Source organism: Stegodyphus dumicola, chromosome 1 (assembly GCF_044657685.1).
Source record: "Stegodyphus dumicola isolate Sdum_Otavi_A_Nest chromosome 1, ASM4465768v1".
NCBI classification, from domain to species: Eukaryota; Metazoa; Arthropoda; class Arachnida; order Araneae; family Eresidae; genus Stegodyphus; species Stegodyphus dumicola.
The window spans coordinates 263,267,114-263,285,934 of record NC_140768.1 but is presented as its reverse complement, the minus strand read 5'-3'; the positions used below and the strand labels follow the sequence as shown (position 1 = coordinate 263,285,934).

The 18,821-nt window shown below is 31.8% G+C and overlaps 1 long non-coding RNA gene across 1 annotated transcript in view; it reads left to right on the top strand.

The window, feature by feature from the left end:
• LOC146999542 (uncharacterized) overlaps positions 1-13,715 on the top strand; it is a 142,638-nt gene extending 128,923 nt beyond the window's left edge. Inside the window, exon 3 of the long non-coding RNA XR_015039805.1 lies at positions 13,349-13,715. This is a non-coding gene — a long non-coding RNA (uncharacterized LOC146999542). The remainder of the gene's footprint in view (positions 1-13,348) is intronic.
• Positions 13,716-18,821: the final 5,106 nt, after the last annotated feature.

Below are 18,821 nucleotides of genomic sequence, written 5' to 3'. Positions count from 1 at the left end.
GTCGCCAAACTTGGCGACTATTTGGCGTCAGTTTGGTCCGGTCCCTGTATTATCGTAACTAGGTAATGTAACTAAATGATTGTAATTGATGTTTTGTGTAACTGTAACTGTATCCGGCCATCATATACCTTCCAGTAAATTCGAGAAGCAGAAAGTACTAGAAAAATCTCGGCAGCCGGGTGAAAACTAAGTACGACCGGAGAGAGAGCATCAGTCTTTCAGTTGTTGTTAGCTATTACTTCAGCTTGGGTTCGGAGTACTGATAGTTGTCTTCGCTCTCCAGATGCGCTTTGCATCACACTGTGTTTAACTTAGTAGTTTGAAGTATAACTATTGATTGTACACTATGATACTCTGACAACTTGTACGAGTATTTCTATGGAAAGTTTGATAAAATAAATTTTATTAACTTATCATCGGAAGGAACCGTGTGCATACAGTCTGTTTTGAACCCGTACGCACGCAACATTATTAAAGCTTGCGATTTCTTTTCTTAGTATAATTTGTCACAAAAATATTTGAATAAGAATTCAGTTCCTCCCCCCCAATTGTTTAAAACCATTGTCAGTGTAGAAGAGGGGTGGTATTTCAACGGTGAACATAAAGACATTGAATACATTAATGTCTTTATGTTCACCGTTAACAGTAACTCATGGTCATTAGTTTTCTGGAATGAGTTAAATTCATTCCAGAAAACTAACAGTATGACACTCATGGACCTATGGTGATCTATATCAGCTAAAATTAAATGCATTATTTAGATTATAGCTAAGCACTTCAGGGATATATGCCTAAAAGAAGGAACGGCTTCGTAGAGAGATTGTCATAGAAAAGTAGATATTCATATATTGTATATTATTAGAAAGGTGGAGAGGACAATTCCCACGTTGCAGCATCGGTTTAACTTAATTACTCTACAATATATATCCATCCCTTTGCACGGCCTTTATTTTCTCAGTCGTTGGTGGTAGTCATATACTTCCAGTTACAGAAGCGTTTTGAACGACAAAAATATTCATGTTTCGACTATGTCAGATTAAAAAAAGTTTTTTCAACAAATAAAGAAATCTGAATTTTAATGCTGTGTCCCCGGTCCCCGGTTTCTGTACCTATATTTGGGAAAGTCTTATACTCGTTATGAAAAAACAATATATTGTAAGAAGTGTGACTTTCGTGCTACAAAAATTAAAGGGAATATTTAATTTAAAAATTTGCAATTTTTGGTGTCATTTTCAACTTGCCTTGAGAGATCGTTATTCAAGTTCAAATAATTTGAGAAAATAATTTTAAATGAAGTGCATCAAAATGTGTATAATTTAATAGGCCGTATAAATAAGATTTTTTAGTTATATGACTAAGATAATATCAGCTTCAGGGCAAACTAATGGTACAGATGGAAGAACTTCAATTTCATGTTGGTTTTATTTTTATATTTACAAATTTTGCCTTGCATAAAAGCAGTTGTCAGTCGTATAAGGAACTATTACTACAAGAAGCTAGTGAGTTATGTAAAGTGTAAGAATATAATTTATAGCTATCTTTCCACAGATCTAATTCTATTTTTCACAGAGGGCAAAAAACTTCACGAGAAATGTATAATTATTTTCCGTTAAATGCTTGGCTTAAGCGAAAATAAGAATTAGTATTCTAAAAAAAGTTTTGATAAAACTGCTGTCATTCCTGATTTCTTGTACAGTCATTGACGATCTTTTGTTAGAAACCGTGTGAGAAATTTAAAGTCCTTATAACTGGATTATTTTATTTTCTGGAGGCTTGTTTTCTGAATATTCCTTATTATCCCAGTTGAGATTGGAATAGAAATGTAATCTCAAAGCATGTAATAACAAAGTTTTTATAAATTTACACGAAAGTGAAATGGCTTATCATTGTCAACTTCGCGGTTCCTTTATTTTTAATATGTGTTACTATTATCGGCTGAGAACAGAATAAAATATCAAAAAAAGTAGAGTGCTTACTCAGTGGTAACTTTTTTAGGAACCAGCTATTAAAACTAAAACCTTGCCTTCATAAAAATGCATGTTTGTAAATTTTTGAACAATGTGTAATTATTTCGTAACCTGATAACACAAAAAAAAAATTCTCTGGTTTATCTTTCGTATTTGCATTGTGCAACAGAAACGAATAACGAAAGAAATAAAATATACAATTTTAAAACTCGACTACCCGAGAAAGGGTGGATGGTGTTACATCAGATGTATGAAAACCCGGACAAAGCAAAGAACCGTAGTTGCTATTTGCTATTAGAAACTGTGGATGTAAAAAATATCCTTACATTTCCGAATATAAGTCGAAACGCGTATAAGCCAAGAGGACGAGTTTGCTGATACAAATTTCAGCCAGCACCACCACAAGGGTGTATTAGCTTTAGAGCATAGGTCTTCACTGGAAGAAGACGAGATATTTTGGACCATACAAACATGGAAGCATTTTTACATGGATATTTACATGCATTTTTACATGCAAACCATACATGGAAGCATTTTTAATAATGAATCAATGATTTACTTGATTCATATGGAGAATAGCCATGGCCTGACTGGCTGATGAGCAGAGAAAAAAAAATAAAAGTATATTTAAGTAATTTAAACTTTATTAATTTATGATTTTTTTCTTCCTTGTATGAAGTATAGGAAGTACTGTAATCCGTACGCAGGAAGAAAATAAAGAATAAATTTTTCCCAAAACAGATTGTAGAATGGATTTAAAATGGCTTCAGATGGAATTTTTTTCGTTACATTTGTACGTATGTATGGATCTCGCATAACTAAAAAATGATTAGCAGTAGAACGTTCAAATTTTGCGTAGGTAGCTGTGCAGCACCTACTGTTTTTGTTGCAATCGGTGGCATCGAACTTATATATATATATGTAATATTAAAAGCACAAGGAAAAGCCGGAGTAGTGTCGGTGCGTGCTTAGTTCCGTATCGAAGAAGAATTTTGATTGCGTAGTATGCTAATAATGTTAACTTGGTAATATCTACAGAACTTGGCAATCGAGGCGATTTTAATTCGTGGCCACAATCACATCTGCATTAAGGGTTACGTAAGATCACATGATTAATTTGAATGACGCAGTTTAGACTTGCTATTTTTAGGACAGAAAGATGAAGTTCCCGAATGAAATAGAAAATAAAAGAGGTTATAGTGAATTAAAATTTAGAAGTTTGCTTATATATTTTTTATCTTACATATACATATATATATAAACTCACCATCTTACCCGTTCTGTGAGCTCTGTGTTTTTATTCTGATATGTTTGTAAATTGTACATTTTTTGATTTAAATGTTATTGACTTATATTGTTCTTATGTTCCGGTTAGGGTTTTTATGCCTTTAGTTAATCTGCACGCAACAGTTGTAGAATTACCACCAGTTTAAAAGTTCAAGTGGCGCTAGGCATAACAAGGCCGGCATTTGTTTACATTTGAAACTCACAGTAAACTGTGAATTAAATCAGCTGAAGCACTAACTTCAGAGACTTTTCACCCAGTGGGAATAAAAGTTAACTTTCAGTTTTATACACCGAATTTTTGTCTTCTTGTCCGCAGTCCGAATTCCTTGTTTTTGCACACAAATTCTAATTTAGTTGTAAAATTTGTTTTTATCTATATTTGGTGTCTTAGGATATTTTGTAGTTTAGAATTTTTAATCAAGATGTTTTGAGTTTTTATGAATTTTTGGCTTGCCTTGAAGTGAGAATTGAATTTGTTGAATGAGGAATATATCTGTAACGAAATTCAAGGGAAGAACTTTAAGTGAAGTGCAGCAAAAAATGTGTATAATTTAATAGGCCTACAAAGAAGCCATGTGATGTTAGCTTCAACTATTTTCAATATAATGACAGCAGCACAGAATAATTTTGAAATTGTATTTGGAAATTTTATGAATAAAACTCCGTTATAAATTTTCATTATACATTTTATTTAAAATTACAGAGATAACAAGAAATCATAAAATCAATGTGATATTTGGCTTTTAGAATTTGAGAAAACTAATACATCAGTATCTGGTTCGACTGAAGTGGTTGAAATACTCATGGAGTTCTCGAGGTGTTCGTCCGATTTTCTGGCTCTAAATGTGCTCTTAGTGGTTTTCACGTTTGAAAATAATTTTTCACAAATGCACGTCCTGCCAAATAATGATAACGCAACGAGACATATGGATTGGTATGATTTATAAAATTCCAAAAGAGAGGCGTGATCAAGTTTTTCCCTCAGAACCCTATGCATTCTATTTGAAAATTTGTTGGTAGCGTATCTTTATCGGCTGTAGGTGGAATCGCAAAACTACAAAGTGCTAGTACTTGTGGTAGTGGATATTTTGGTTTTATAATATGAAATGTTATATGTGCCAGACACATGTTAAATGTTTCCAAGTACAAATTTTAAAAGAGATAAACTATATATAAAACTCAAAAGAATTCAGATGTGAAACAAGAATAAAAAAATAATAATATAAAAGTGAGCTACATTAAACTACACAGAACTAAAGTACCAAAATTAAATAGATCAAATTAAATAATGAAGAGCTGCCTGTTTTAGGTAATGAAATAAACTGGCATTAACCTCTTTTCCGATTATTCGGTGAAGAGGCAGTCATAGTTTCTAAAATGCTTCAATCGAAGTCGATTAAGATCTTGACACCAATTAAAAGTGGCGAACTGAAAAAAACAGCATTGCAATTAAGACAAATAGATTCACTCTAGGCTTTTAAAATATGATTATGGGCAGCTCAACATTGACAGTTCTAAGACGAGTATAAGTTTCTGTTTTCCAGTAGATTAACTATTTTAAGCATTGTGAACTATTACAGCCAACTGAACTTAGAGCGGATTTATTTTATTAGCTGACAAATTGGAATATACTAACTGTAATGAAAAATTGGTTGCAGTATTTGAAACATGTGCATTTATATAGTATCATGGATTGATAACTATACTAACTGTAATGAAAAATTAGTTGCAGCATTTGAAACATGTGCATTTATATGGTATAATTGATTGGTATATAATATGTACTGAAAAATTTTTGGTATTTCATGTTTGTTACAATTGGGAATTGGTTCCTGTTTTTCTGTAGATGTTTTTAATTATTTGAAGAAATAGGGCACTAATATAGCCATTTTACAAGAATGATTAGCTATATTTGAATATGTGTTCTTATGTTGTCGGAATACCTGTCAATTTGAATAGATTGAAATTGTTTATTTGTGCTATTTATAATTGTATAATAGAAATTTATTATTTTAACTGCCATGAAATAATTAGTTGCAGGTTTTTTTCTTTTTAAACATGTACATTTGTAGTATGTTTGATTGGTAAATATTCTAACTGTAATAAAAAATTAGTTGCAGCATTTAAAACATGTGTATTTTTATGGTATGATGATTGGTATATAATATGTGCTGAATAATTATGTATTTTATGTCTATTTTAATTGGGAATTAGTTCCTGTTTTCCATTAGACGTTTTATTTTAGAATATGTGCTTTATATTGTTGGAATACCAATCAATTTGTATTGACTGGAACTATTTAACAAATCTGTAGTTTTGCACAATTTAGAATTGTATTGAAAAATTTAAGAATTAGTTTTCTTCTTTTTTTATCATCTGGGAGCCAAGTTATTATTTACAAAACATTTGCTTCTCTGGATAATAGTAAAATAGTGTACATATTACAATGAACTTCCCAAGTGCAATTTCGTGATTGCCTTGTGGATAATTGCGACACAGTGTGCAAATTGCTCTGGACACACATAATGAGGTGTGCAAACTGTTAAGGACACGAAGTTATGATGTATCGAAGTGGACAAGTAGTATTTACTTGAACAATGAACTTAACAAAAGTGTACTTTGAATTTATCAAAAGTTAACTTAGAATTCAGTTTATATGAACATAGAATAGCCTACACAACATCATATACTTTGGGCTATGGAACTATCAACTGCCTGAACTGATGTGACTGGCTTACTCTGTGGATAACTGCAAAAATAATACGGACACACATCATTAGGTGTGTAACTGATAAGAATATAAAGTTATGAAGTATTGAAGAAGACATAGGTTTAAAACTGGTTAATATATAAGTTCCACTTTCCACAACATAGATCCTATCCATGACAATGTAATTATTAATTGATCGTATATTTATTTTTCATACGGATTATTACGTAACAATTATTGTATAGATGACATTGTCAATTTAGCATTGTAATATTACTATCATTGATTCAGTGAATGCCGCTGGCGGTAGATGGTAGATTCTTTTCCGTCGCATGGACATATAACTCTGATTGGTGTAGAACCTTAGGTCGGAGGTCCATGCGACTGCGTATCAGTTCTAAGACGAGTTAAAATTACATCCTTCCTCCAATTTCTTAGTAGCCCCCCCCCCAAATTCTATTTTATGTTTGATGTTTCGCAACTTATTATTTAGCTGAACATCCCACAGCTGCTGCCACTTGTTCAAGACAGTTTTGCTTGATGACATTTATGATATCAGTATAAGCATAAAAGTGTTAATTTTTTTAAAATTCCTACTATTAGCTCACACTCTCCCTATATCTTGTTCAAATTTTCAATCGTTAAATAAAATACTTTTTAGTCATCCACTCAAGTTCAAATACATTTTTTGAACTTGTAATGGATGGTACTTGGTGTTAATTTTTTTTTTGTATTTAAAAAATTTTTCTTTCTTGACCTAAGTAGGAATTCACTTTACATTTTTTTTTATATTACTTGTTTTCCCTGAAAATCTTGAAATCTATTTTCAAATAACCCGCCTGCCCATATTGAAAATCAGCTTCGAACCTCTATCACAAATGTGAAATACTATATCATCGGGATGGGGGCAATGATCATTCTTTTCCGCTTCGCGCCCGCTTCTTAGGCCGCATTGATGTTTGCTTTAAGTGATATGCGGCCACGGTTTGGACACCCCTGCTTTTAAAACAAGTTAGTGGTACAACATATGTAAAAACATCTTTATGCTTCATAATCTCGTCATGCAAAAAAATCGTCTGAAAGTTTTATAAAGAATTATTATTACTAGAAACTAATGAAATATATAAAGTGTTAGAATATAATTTAAAGAATTCAGATCTTTCCATAATCCAATTCTATTCGTCACGAAAAATAACTTCCCAGGAATTATTTTACGTTATTAAATTATTTTATGTTAACTATATGGATAAATGAAAATAAAATTTAGTGATCTAAAGCAGCTTTGATAAATCTGCTTTTATTCCTGACATCTTGTAGAATCCTTAACGAACATTTCATTATCATTCAATTTTTTCAAAACATACATGAAATAAAATTATATTTTTCTTTTTCAAACGTCAGAGAAGGTTGGCATTTCCAGTAGTTACAGCTGATCAGCTTATAAATTATCAATAATTCTGCGCACTGCTTAAACATTTCATATCATCTTCAGCAACTAATTTTCATTATGAATATTGTTCTAGGGGTTACATTTTATTTCTGGAGGTCAATTTTCTGAAGATTCTTTATTACATCAATTAGGATTGGAATATGTATATGCTTCTTAACGTTAAACTCTATCCCACTCTACGTTCTTACTAACTAAGTGGTTTTCTATTGCCGTTAAAAGATTTCTCACAAATAATTTAGATAGCATCAAATCAAAGGTTAATAGAACTTGATGAATGCTTGATCATATCATCCTCGTAATAATAGCACTTCTGAATGTCTTTAAAAACTACATTCTCGAGACCTTGGGCTGACTGTTACGTTATGCTTACGCTGTCGTAGAAATACTTCTAAGCGACTAGAAAAACGAGTAAAATATTTATGAAAGGAAAGGTCGCCGAGCGATTTTTATGAATGAAAGCGTCCCATTTTTAGACGGGTCTGGAAAAAGGGCAACTGGCGCCATTCATAGCATCACTCGAGTAATCACCTGGCACTTCCGTCAACTTTATAGTTATGCACCGGAGAACACTTGAAGTGCCAGATCTTGTGACGTCTTTTGGTGCTCAGAACAAAAGCACTTGTGGATCTCCGCCGCAATGACTGGAGAACATTATTTTCTCAGCACACTTGGACAAGTCCAGAACCTTGACAGGAAATAGATTTGGAATCTAGAAGGGTTAGTAACCCCTAGAATAATATTCATAATGAAAATAAGTTGCGGACGATGATACGAAATACTTAAGCAGTACGCAGAATTATTGATAATTTATAAGCTGATCAACTTTAACTGCTGGAAATGCCAACCTTATCTGGCGTTTGAAAAAAGAAAAATATAATTTTATTTCATGTATGTTTTGAAAAACATTGAATGATAATGAAATTATGAAGTAATATTAAATTTCAAAGGTTTGGATGAAAACAAATAATTTTTTTTTTTTTTGCCTTTACTTGTTAAAATAACTATATTTGCTTTCATGTGCATCAACAAATAAAACGTTATCTCTTCGTAGTTAATATATAAATGTAGTTAATATATAAGTATCATTGAAAATTCATCAGATCAATACATGATATATATATTTCCCCATGTATAAAGTAAATACGAGACAGTTTCCTTCAAAAACTTTCCACGAAAGCATCCTTTCTATTAAGTAGATATCCCTCGCACGCTTTACCGTGACCTAATTAATACAATTCAATCCAATGCAGACATTAGATTTTGAATAACATAGTGATAATGAAGATGAAAGGATTATGAAAATAACATAAAAGTAAAAAATACCTTTATTGATCAACAAATTTACAATGTGTACAATCTAAATATAACTTATATGTTTATTCACTAAATAATCATAAAATTCAAGATAGTTTTTTTTTTTTTTTTTTTTTTTTTTTTTTTTTTTTTTTTTTTTGTGTTATTTATTTTTTTTCCGGTGCAGTAGAACTGAACTCTCAATATCTCAAATAATATAGTTGTAATCACAATGTTTTTTATGTCTTCAAGAAAATGCAATGACTCACTGATATCAACTCTGCGGTTTCTTTATTTTCAAAATTATGTTATTATTACTGGTTGAAAACAAGATAAAGTATCAAATATAGTATACAAATCGTACTCAACGATAACATTTCTAGAAACCAGCTGTTAAAATTAAAACCTTATCTTCAATAAAAAATGCAAATTCGTACGTTTCTGAACAATGTGTAACTATTACCTAATCTGATAACATAAAAAATTCTCTGGTTTCCTTGTTTTCGTATTTTTATTGCCCAATAGAAATAAAATAAAATAAAATACACACTTTTAAAGACTTAGTAAAAGAAATTTGACTGGTCCGAGAGAGTGTGACTTCTGTTATTTCCGATAACTGAAAATCTGGGCAAAGCAGAAAACTGTAGCTACAATTTCCTTAAACCATGAATAAGAATATCCTTACATTTTAGAACATAAGTCGAACCGCATACAAGCCGAGAGGACGCGTTTGCTGAAACATTTCAGAAAAAATTGAAAAGCCATATTTATAATAACTAAGTTATGTACATCGCCAAATCAGAGAATAATTGATTATCTAAATTGGTTAGACGTATCAAACGAGCTGAAAGTAAATGCTAGTCCAATTTCAGCTTCCGTTCGAAAAATCAAGGTGACAGTATTGAGGAATATCAAGAGAAAGTTTGGAGTCAACTGTTTCTCAGTTCTCCCAATCTTTGCGCATGCGCATCATTTGACGCTTTGGCATCAGCATCAGTGCGGTGAATTTTATTTTGGTTTTCATTTGTAGTAGCTATTCTCAATAAGTCTCAAGACTACTTTTATCAGATGCGCTTTACTTTTACGAGTAAAATATAGTTCTTTATATCATTTACATTCAAAGATGGGAGACAAAAATAAATAAGCAAAAATTAAAATGTTCCGCGTTTTTATTTTAAAGTTAACACTTTTACTGAGCAATGTTATGCATGGAATTGAAGACAGTATTATCTACAAGGCGAATAGCAATGATAGTAATGGTGATACGAAAGGCAGTAACATTCATCCAGACTTTTCTGTAGCAGAAAGTGATTTTCGAGAACTGCTGTTATAAAGTTCTGAGCGAGATACCGATGTTAAGATATTTGGTCAATGTGCCTAAAACATCATATATATATATATATATATATACATGTATTGATTTAGAGGGTACGATGAGAGAATTTAGTGGAGAAGAAACCAATTCGCTAATCACATCAGAGATAACTTTGCAGGTGATAGCTGTAATGGACTGGCAATGGTAGTATAAATTTAAAAACTTGGACATGTTGACTGCGTAGATGGAATGATGGGCTTGCAGACAGACGTAGTTGAATACAAAATAATTTTATAATAGGATAAAGCAATTATAGATACATAATGTTTACTTCACACATTATTATGGATGCACTGGGCTGCAGCAGTTTTGTATGCGCATTTATATTTTAGAACATTAAATAAATGCGGTTAAAGCGAAGAGATGCCATTTAGCAAGCGAATATAGGCAGCGAAAGAGACTGCGCGATGATACGTTGACACAGGCTACTGCAAGGTCGATGAAGTAATGCCAAGAAATGGCGCATAATTAGTGCAGGTTCATGATAAGTAAAAATAGAAACAGGGACAAGCATGGTGCAGACTATAACGAGTGAGGTGAAATTCATAAAAGTGCAGCAATTGCAATACAAGATTGAAAAAAATACAGCATGAAAAGATGAAATTACAGATAATACAGTATCTAGAAACGTAATAAGGAAGATACAGGTGCAGCGACAGCATGTAAAAAACAAAATTTTTGATTAAATAAAAGACACAACAGAAACAAAATCTATGCAAACGAAAGAAAAATTAAAAAACCAGAATTATGCAAGAGACTGTGCAGGTCTCAGCTGAAGTATTTATACCTCGGAAATTCTTTATTTGAGTTCTATTTATTCGCAAGATTAATGTAAGTTTCTTCAATGGTGCGGTAAATTGTGAACATCTTATGAACTTTAACTTGTTTCACTACGAGATACTTGCTGAAGATAGGTTTCTCAGGCCTTATGCTGCTTACCTGATTAAGGAAAATCAAGACTTTCCCACTTAATTAGTGTCTATTAAATAATGATCACGATAGTATCTACTTTCAGTGACACCAAACTCAAGCAGCAAGCGTCTGAGCCTCAGCTTGGGTGGGTGACCACTCATGTGACTTACGGGCTCTTCTTCCCGTGCCTTGTGTTTATCTCCTGACGAGCTTGGACTAGTACGCATATGTAAATAATTTAGAAGACTGATTTTTGAAATTAATTTCACTATTTCTACTTTCATATATGTTTTGTACTTTCTCAGAAGAATCGTAACCAATGATAAGTCAGCTTGCAGCCCACGTGACAACTGGTCACGCCCCTTCGCCATTAGCTCCTGCCCTTCTGGACTCACACTTCGAACTTATTCTCTTTTCAGCGCCCAAAGAGCAAACATCTGATGACAGCCGGAACACATCAAGCAGCATGCTTGATATTCTCGGCATAAGTGTAACTTGGAACTTGGATTTGAGTTCTGGATAGCGATTGGGAAAGAGGTTTCGCAGTGCGAAATACTACAGGCGTTAGTGCTGATGCGAAGGGGGTTGTATTTCTATTTTAAATCAGAAATTTAAAAGTCTATTGTCAAAATGTTGTTAGTGATTGTCTTTCACGTTTTATATTTTACATATATATGCAAGATATGAAAGCAAAATACTTACATTAATTTTGAAATATCCTTTTTTTTCCTCATTTTAATTTGAGTACTTTCCCTTTCTGTCTTAAAAGTAGTAATTTTTATACTATAGCGTTCTAAATCGCGTCACTTTACGATTCCTCATAATGTTATCTAACGTAGCGCGCAATATAGATATCCTTTATACAGTCAGAGATCAGGATTTTTATTAAAGAGCTTTAGTTTAAAAGAAATCTTTCTCTCTTGATAAACTATGCACTGTTCTGCTTTGCTTTCAAGCTGATACATTAAAATGAAATCTTATCTGTCAACATTCATGTGCACAGACTAATTTATTATCATTAAAAGGAATTGAAGACAGTCAAAATTTAGATAATGTTTGCAATCCTAAAGATAGAAAATTAATAATATTTTAACTGTAAAGAAACAAGGGTTGTTTAAAATTTTAATACCAATATCTCTTCGCTCTGAATTACTAAAATCTCATATTGAATTTATTTATATTAGTGTATCCTCAATCCTAAATTTGTTATCTCCTCAATATTATTGGGCAGGTATAGTACAAGATATTATAAATTATTGTAAACGTTGAGAAGTACGTCAGTTTAGTAAGAAAAGCAAAGGAAAGAAATTTGGTGTAATACAAACACTATCATCTGCAAGGGAACCTTTTGAACTCTTATTTGTTGATGTTGCTGGATGTTTCAATTATTCTAACTCTTCTAAAACGTATATTCATGTTATTATTGATCATATTATTCGTTATACATGGGCATTTTCTTAAGTGTAACTACTCAGAAAAATTGTTTAAAATAAAGTTTTCAGATTCAGGTTCCAAAGAAAATTATAAGTGATAGAAATGCTGCATTTGCTTCATCAAAATTTAAGCAGCTTTTGAAAAAACATAATTTTACACAATTTGCAGCTAATGCTGATAGATCAAACACTAATAGCAAAGTAGAGAGGATTCATCAAATTATTATATATAGATTAAAATGTAAATTAAATTCTTATCAAGGTAATACAGCTTGGATAAAATTGTTGCCTCAAATTACTTAAGAATATAATATTCTTAAGTAATCCACATTCTGTAATAAAATTTCCACAATTAAAGTATGAAGGATTACCATATGATTCATTAATCGGAAATCAAAATCTATTTCAACCAGTTCATGAAACTAGAAAAAAATTGTTCAGAAAAGATCTAATGATTACCATGATGCAAACAAGGAAAGATACGACACCCATTTTAAAACAAGTAGTTTTAAGCCTGGCGATTTAGTAATGTATGAGGAATTTCAATATCTAACACTAGAAAACTTTCTTTTCTTTATTCGTGCCGTTATAAAATTTTGAAACAATAGTCTGAAGTTACTTTTGAAATGAAACCAAATTCTCGTTCTAAAAAGAATTCCGAAATTGTGCATTTTGCTAAGCTCAGACCTTTTAATCCAGCAAACGAATTTAAATTAACTGTTAGAAATAGTAAAACGCCAAATAAATTTTTATTTTTCAAATTAGTCATTGAAATTTCTTTAAACCTTAAAAAGTATTTACAACTCGGATATGAGATTGTAACCCGATGAAGACTCTAGCCTTAATTGTGAGAAATTATTTTCGAATTTGATTCTCTCTCAATCTAGTTTCTTTCCTATATTTCTCTTTCTTCTTTTTCAGTGTTTTTCCTGTTTGACATTTGTTGCGTACGTTCCCCAAAGCCCGGAGACAAGGAGAGGAAAATCTCTTAACCAAGTTTACAACCTGGCCAGGACACCAGATATTTAGTTAAAAGTTTTTTTACCGTAATCGATCCGGAGATTCACATTATGTATATTACTCCTTGCATTTTCTCTTTAAGGGAGGATACAAGCAGTGGCAGAACACCGGTATTTCCCGTATATGGAGAGTCAGCTATGGCTATGAACTTGCTCGGTGCTTCACCAGCTACATTTCTTTAGTTTAGCACAAAGTATTACCTTCTCACATACTACACATATATAGAGTTTTTTATATTATTATCATAAAATAAAGGAAATTTTTATGCAATAAATTTGTAAGAGTAACTTTAATATATGTACAAACTATTAGTCTTAATTTGAACTTGAATTATCGTATGTTTATGTCTATATTTGAAGTATATAATATAGAAGAATATTTATGGCCATCATTTTTAATTAATGACCTAGATAAACTTATACAATGCCATAAGATAATTACTTTTAATAAGGAACGTAAATATTTATTTGCTATTTCATTTAAGCTTATTTTTGTAAAGTGTATTTGTAATACCTATTGTAAGTGTAAGTTCTGCTGTAAAGTAATTTTAGTATCTGAAATAATGTAATGATTATATAAATTAAGTAATTATTTCCTGAGCCACAACGGTTACAATATCTTACAATGTTATTTAATGTATCTCCTAATGCTAGATATGCGAGGATGAGAGACAATACCACCTAACATCTTGGTAGATTGTTGTTGTCTTCGTCTCCCATCAATTGTCAACAGTAAAATAACTTGAGTATCTAGAATAATCTAATAATTAGGTAAATTATGTAATTATATTCTGATCCACAACGGCAAAATATCTTAAAATGTTATTTTATGTATCTTCTAATACTAGATATACGGGGACAAGAGAAAATACCACTTAATCTCTTGGTAGAATGTTGGTGTCTCCGTCTCCCATGAACTGTAAAATAACTTGACTATCTAAAATAATGTAATAATTAAGTAAATTACGTAATTATATTCTGAGCCACAACGACAAATATCTTAAAATGTTATTTGATGTATCTTCTAATACTAGATATACGGGGACAAGAGACAATACCACTTAATCTCTTGGAAGAATGATGGTGTCTCCGTCTCCGTCTCCCATCAACTTTCAACTGTTCTGTTTAAGCGGCCCACAGCCATCAGCAAGTAGTTACGCTGATTCGCTTGTAGAGGACCTACCAGTTTCAATCAAAGTTTATTTTGTTATTGCACTGTATTTTTCTATGTTTATTAGTTTACGATAAGAAATATGGACCCTTTTATAATGACTAAACAACTATTTTTAATAGAATTTCATGGATATGCAAGAGAAATTCTTTGGTTTTGTACAACAGTTTACCAAGACTTTCAAGAAAGGGACTATAAAAACTGCATTATGATATTCAAATAAGGATTTTGAAAAATTTTGAACTTTTATCTTTTGGAAAATTTAGGAATCCAAATGTAGGTCAGTTTTTACGATATTTGGAGAGAAAATTTTGAGAGAAGCACAAACTCGTAAATTTTTAAACTTGACATATTATATTTTATGTAATATTACGCTTTTGTATAACTTTTAAGTTAATTTTTAAATGTCTATTTCGTAGAGAGAGAGTTAACGAACAAAATCACGAGGCATGGTGAAACCTAAGGCTAAGTCCTTAATGAAAATAATTTCTATTCATCTTTCAGTATTTGCATTCTATATATTCTTCACATGTTTATCCGTTAATGCTTTAATATTCTTTCCTAAAAGGATTTTCTTCCACAACGATCCACAACGGATCCTAAAAGGATTTTCTGTCTCCAAGCCTTTTCGTTTTGAAGGGGGGATATGTAGTATATAACACATCAAAGCAAATTGCTAAATTTAATTTTGCAATTGCCCCTTTATTATTCATCTTAATTTGGGTACTTCCCCTTTTTGTCCTAAAAATAGCAACTTTTCTAACACATCAATTCAAACTGCGTCATTTCGGAATTAGTCTGCACCATGCCATCTTACGTAATACGCAATGTAGATATCTTTTATCCAGCCACAGAATCAAGCTTTCTATTAAATAACCGAAGCAGTAAACCTTTCCAATCTATTACAGCTATTTCTCTATCTAATCTATTACATGCTTATATTATTAAGTATGTATATACAAAGTAAAAAGCAGTTCAAAACAATCCATTTGTTCAAAATATCCAACAAGTGGTGGTAATTATGCAAAATAAATTAAAAAATAACACGTTTAAAAGTCATCCTATATTCAGTTCGCAATAAATATATGTAAAAATCGAAAGCCAAAAACCAGCAGCACAGTGAGAAACTTCAAGAAAAAAAGGGGAAACATGCCAAAACAAAAAATTAAATAAGAAATTTACATTTTTCGCTGCATCGGCATCAGAAGGTACGTGTATATTTATATATATACACGTATATGTAATATTTTGGCAGGCGGGCACAGGAATGACAAAGCTTGACGATATAACTACATCAGAGTCCAGACGTTGTTGTGGCTGAGTAGAAGGCTGCAAAATGACGACAAAGAAGGATTTAGCTTTTTACGAGTAGATTACACATCTTTATTCAATTCTCAAGGCAGATCATTTTTTTAGATGAAATTCTCCAAATTACATATTCAATAGTGATTTAAACTAAGTAAGATTAAATTTAGACTATCTATATCATAAGTGTTCTAATAAAGAAAATGTGGTATGAGCAGCAGCAAGGACTTGTAGCAGCGATAGAAGAAAGCAGTTTGATGAAAAATGGCTCGCACTCGATATTTATACAACATATTTATTTATATAACATGCCAGAATGTTCTCGAAAGTACTGGTCTAGGAAAAAGATCCTGCAATTGCAGAAAGTTAATTGTAAATTGCCTGTTCGCGCAGAGCAAAGCCATCGTATTTTTTATATTTTACATATATATTGTACATTTCTATGTTGTGTGTGAGAGAGAGAGAGATGTTGTTTTTGCGGAAGATGAAACTAACGCATTCTTTAGTCATGGCTGAGAAGACTGTTGCTTAAATGCCGTCTGGTTCGAAAATGACACCTGGACTGATGATTAAAACATTATTTTTATTTTACACAGGAACAATTATTCATAAATACACTTGCGTTTAAAACTCGTACAACACTAAAGGTGCTGAACGCACTCAACGATTTTCGTATATGAAGCTCACATATGGAATGGAGAAGGAAGGCGAAGCGAGTGATGTGGTTTATTTAAGCAGCAGCAGGCTATAAAAAGTAATGCGCACTAAATTCGATTGTGTTTATGCTGCAGTGACGGAAAATGGTGCAAAGCATATTTTGAAAGCGGGTGTTTTATCAAAATTTATGAATTTTAAGGTCTGTTTCCAATTGGTTCCATAAGTTTAATATTTTGTTTCGTATTTTATATTTTACATGCTATATACATATATATGTGTATATTTGTAAAAAGTATCAATATTAATTATCGTATAAAATAAAATAATATTTATTTTACCTTGCCCACATCTATTTAATGCTTCATACATATCTAGTAAAATTGTAGAACATCGACTGTCTGGTAGGTTCTATAATTGCTTTCATTATGTTCCACGTAACACGCATAATTATAGATGCAACAGTTTGTTTAGAACTTACTTGGGCAATAATCTCGGTAGTTTATTTATGTTTAGTCCAGGGGTGGCGAACCTTTCTGGATCAATGTGCCATTTTTTCTAAAGAAATGTTTAATGCGACCATAGACGTACCGTCAAATAATTTTGACTTAGTGATTATTGGGAAAATAATAAGACTAAATGCTAGCAATTCAAAACTCTTTATTTGCTAACAAAAAATACAGTTATATGTGTAATTCAAATTAAAGTAACATTAGTGTGACTTTTATTGTTACAGATTAGATGACAAATAACTTATATTAGGGTTGTAAGATGTTACTTTTAGCAGAATGCATGCTTATCTGGAATCACCTTCCAAACGCTTTCTAAGCGAGTTTTTAATGTTATTCATCTCTGAAAATAATGACTCGCAGGCATATGTACATGAAAATATGATTAAAATAGCATGAGTCAGCTTCTTCAAACAATTAAATGTGTCTGGAATCGAAATCCACGTTGCCAAAATTTCGGTACTGGCAATTTTACTTATAATGTTTGTTAATCTTTCTGTTTCAATCAATTCCAACTTTTTTCTTGTTACAATAAATTTTTGAATCCATATTGAACTAGACTGGAAATGAATCAGCCGCATTTCAAAGTCTTCAATTTCCAACCAATCGAATTGGGACAAGTTCAGTTTATCAAATGAAATCATATCAAGGTACATAATAAAATTGAGCTCTTTTGCCATAATTTTTTGAACTGAGAAAATCTCGCTGAAAATTCCTTGATTGAAGAATAAATTGCTGAAATAAATTCTTCAATAACGTTTTCTTCGTCTAGTTTCTCATGTACATCTAAATCTTTGATATTGTTTTCAAGTTTGGGAAATATTTGTAGTTTTTTTTAATAATATCGTTCCTGAAAATATGCAGCGCGTCAAAAGCGCGAATGAGATCCATCATGACGATAATTATTTTATTTGTGCTTTGAAGCTTTATCTTCAATTCATTTAAATGTTGGCATATGTCTGTAAAAGGCATCAATTTTGAAAGCCACATAACATGCAACAACTGTGGGTATTGATAAATTTTTGCCTCATTTTGCAGAAACAGTCTGATTTCTTCCAAGCAGTCAACAAATCTTTGAAGTATGTTCCCGCGGCTCAACCAACGAACATTATTATACATAACTGATGAAGTCAACTCGGTGTATAATGGCATACAGTATGCCATTATACACCGAGTTGACTTCATTCAACAAAAGCATCTAATTTTCGCTTATGTAAAGCCATCTATCTAACTTTCGCTTATGTATGATATGAGGTTGATTATTTTCGGGACAAACGCCATTACATCATCAAGAGGTGTTAGACCATTCTTAGCACATAAGACTTGTTGGTGAATGATGCAATGGAATTCATGAATCGAATGTCCTGCGCCTGTTTGAAATAAGCTAATGAAACCATTATTTTTGCCCGCCATACTTACTGCACTATTGGTTACTGAAACAGTTTTTTTTTCAAGTCAGTTTCTTTCTCAGCAACCGAATTTTTAACAGCCGTATAAATATCTGAGCCCTTTGCAGTTGTTAACAACGATATTATCGCAATTAATAATTCCTTACTGACGTTTCCTACGTAATAGCGAGTATGCCGAGCAATGACATTTGCAGTCGAGTTACTTACCGCGCTTGTATGACAAGTTTTGCCAAAATATTTAATCATAGACTTTGACTGTTTATCTCTGTCTTTTATTGCACTTGCAATTAATTCCTTTTGCTCTGGTTCTCCTTTTTGACAAATGGA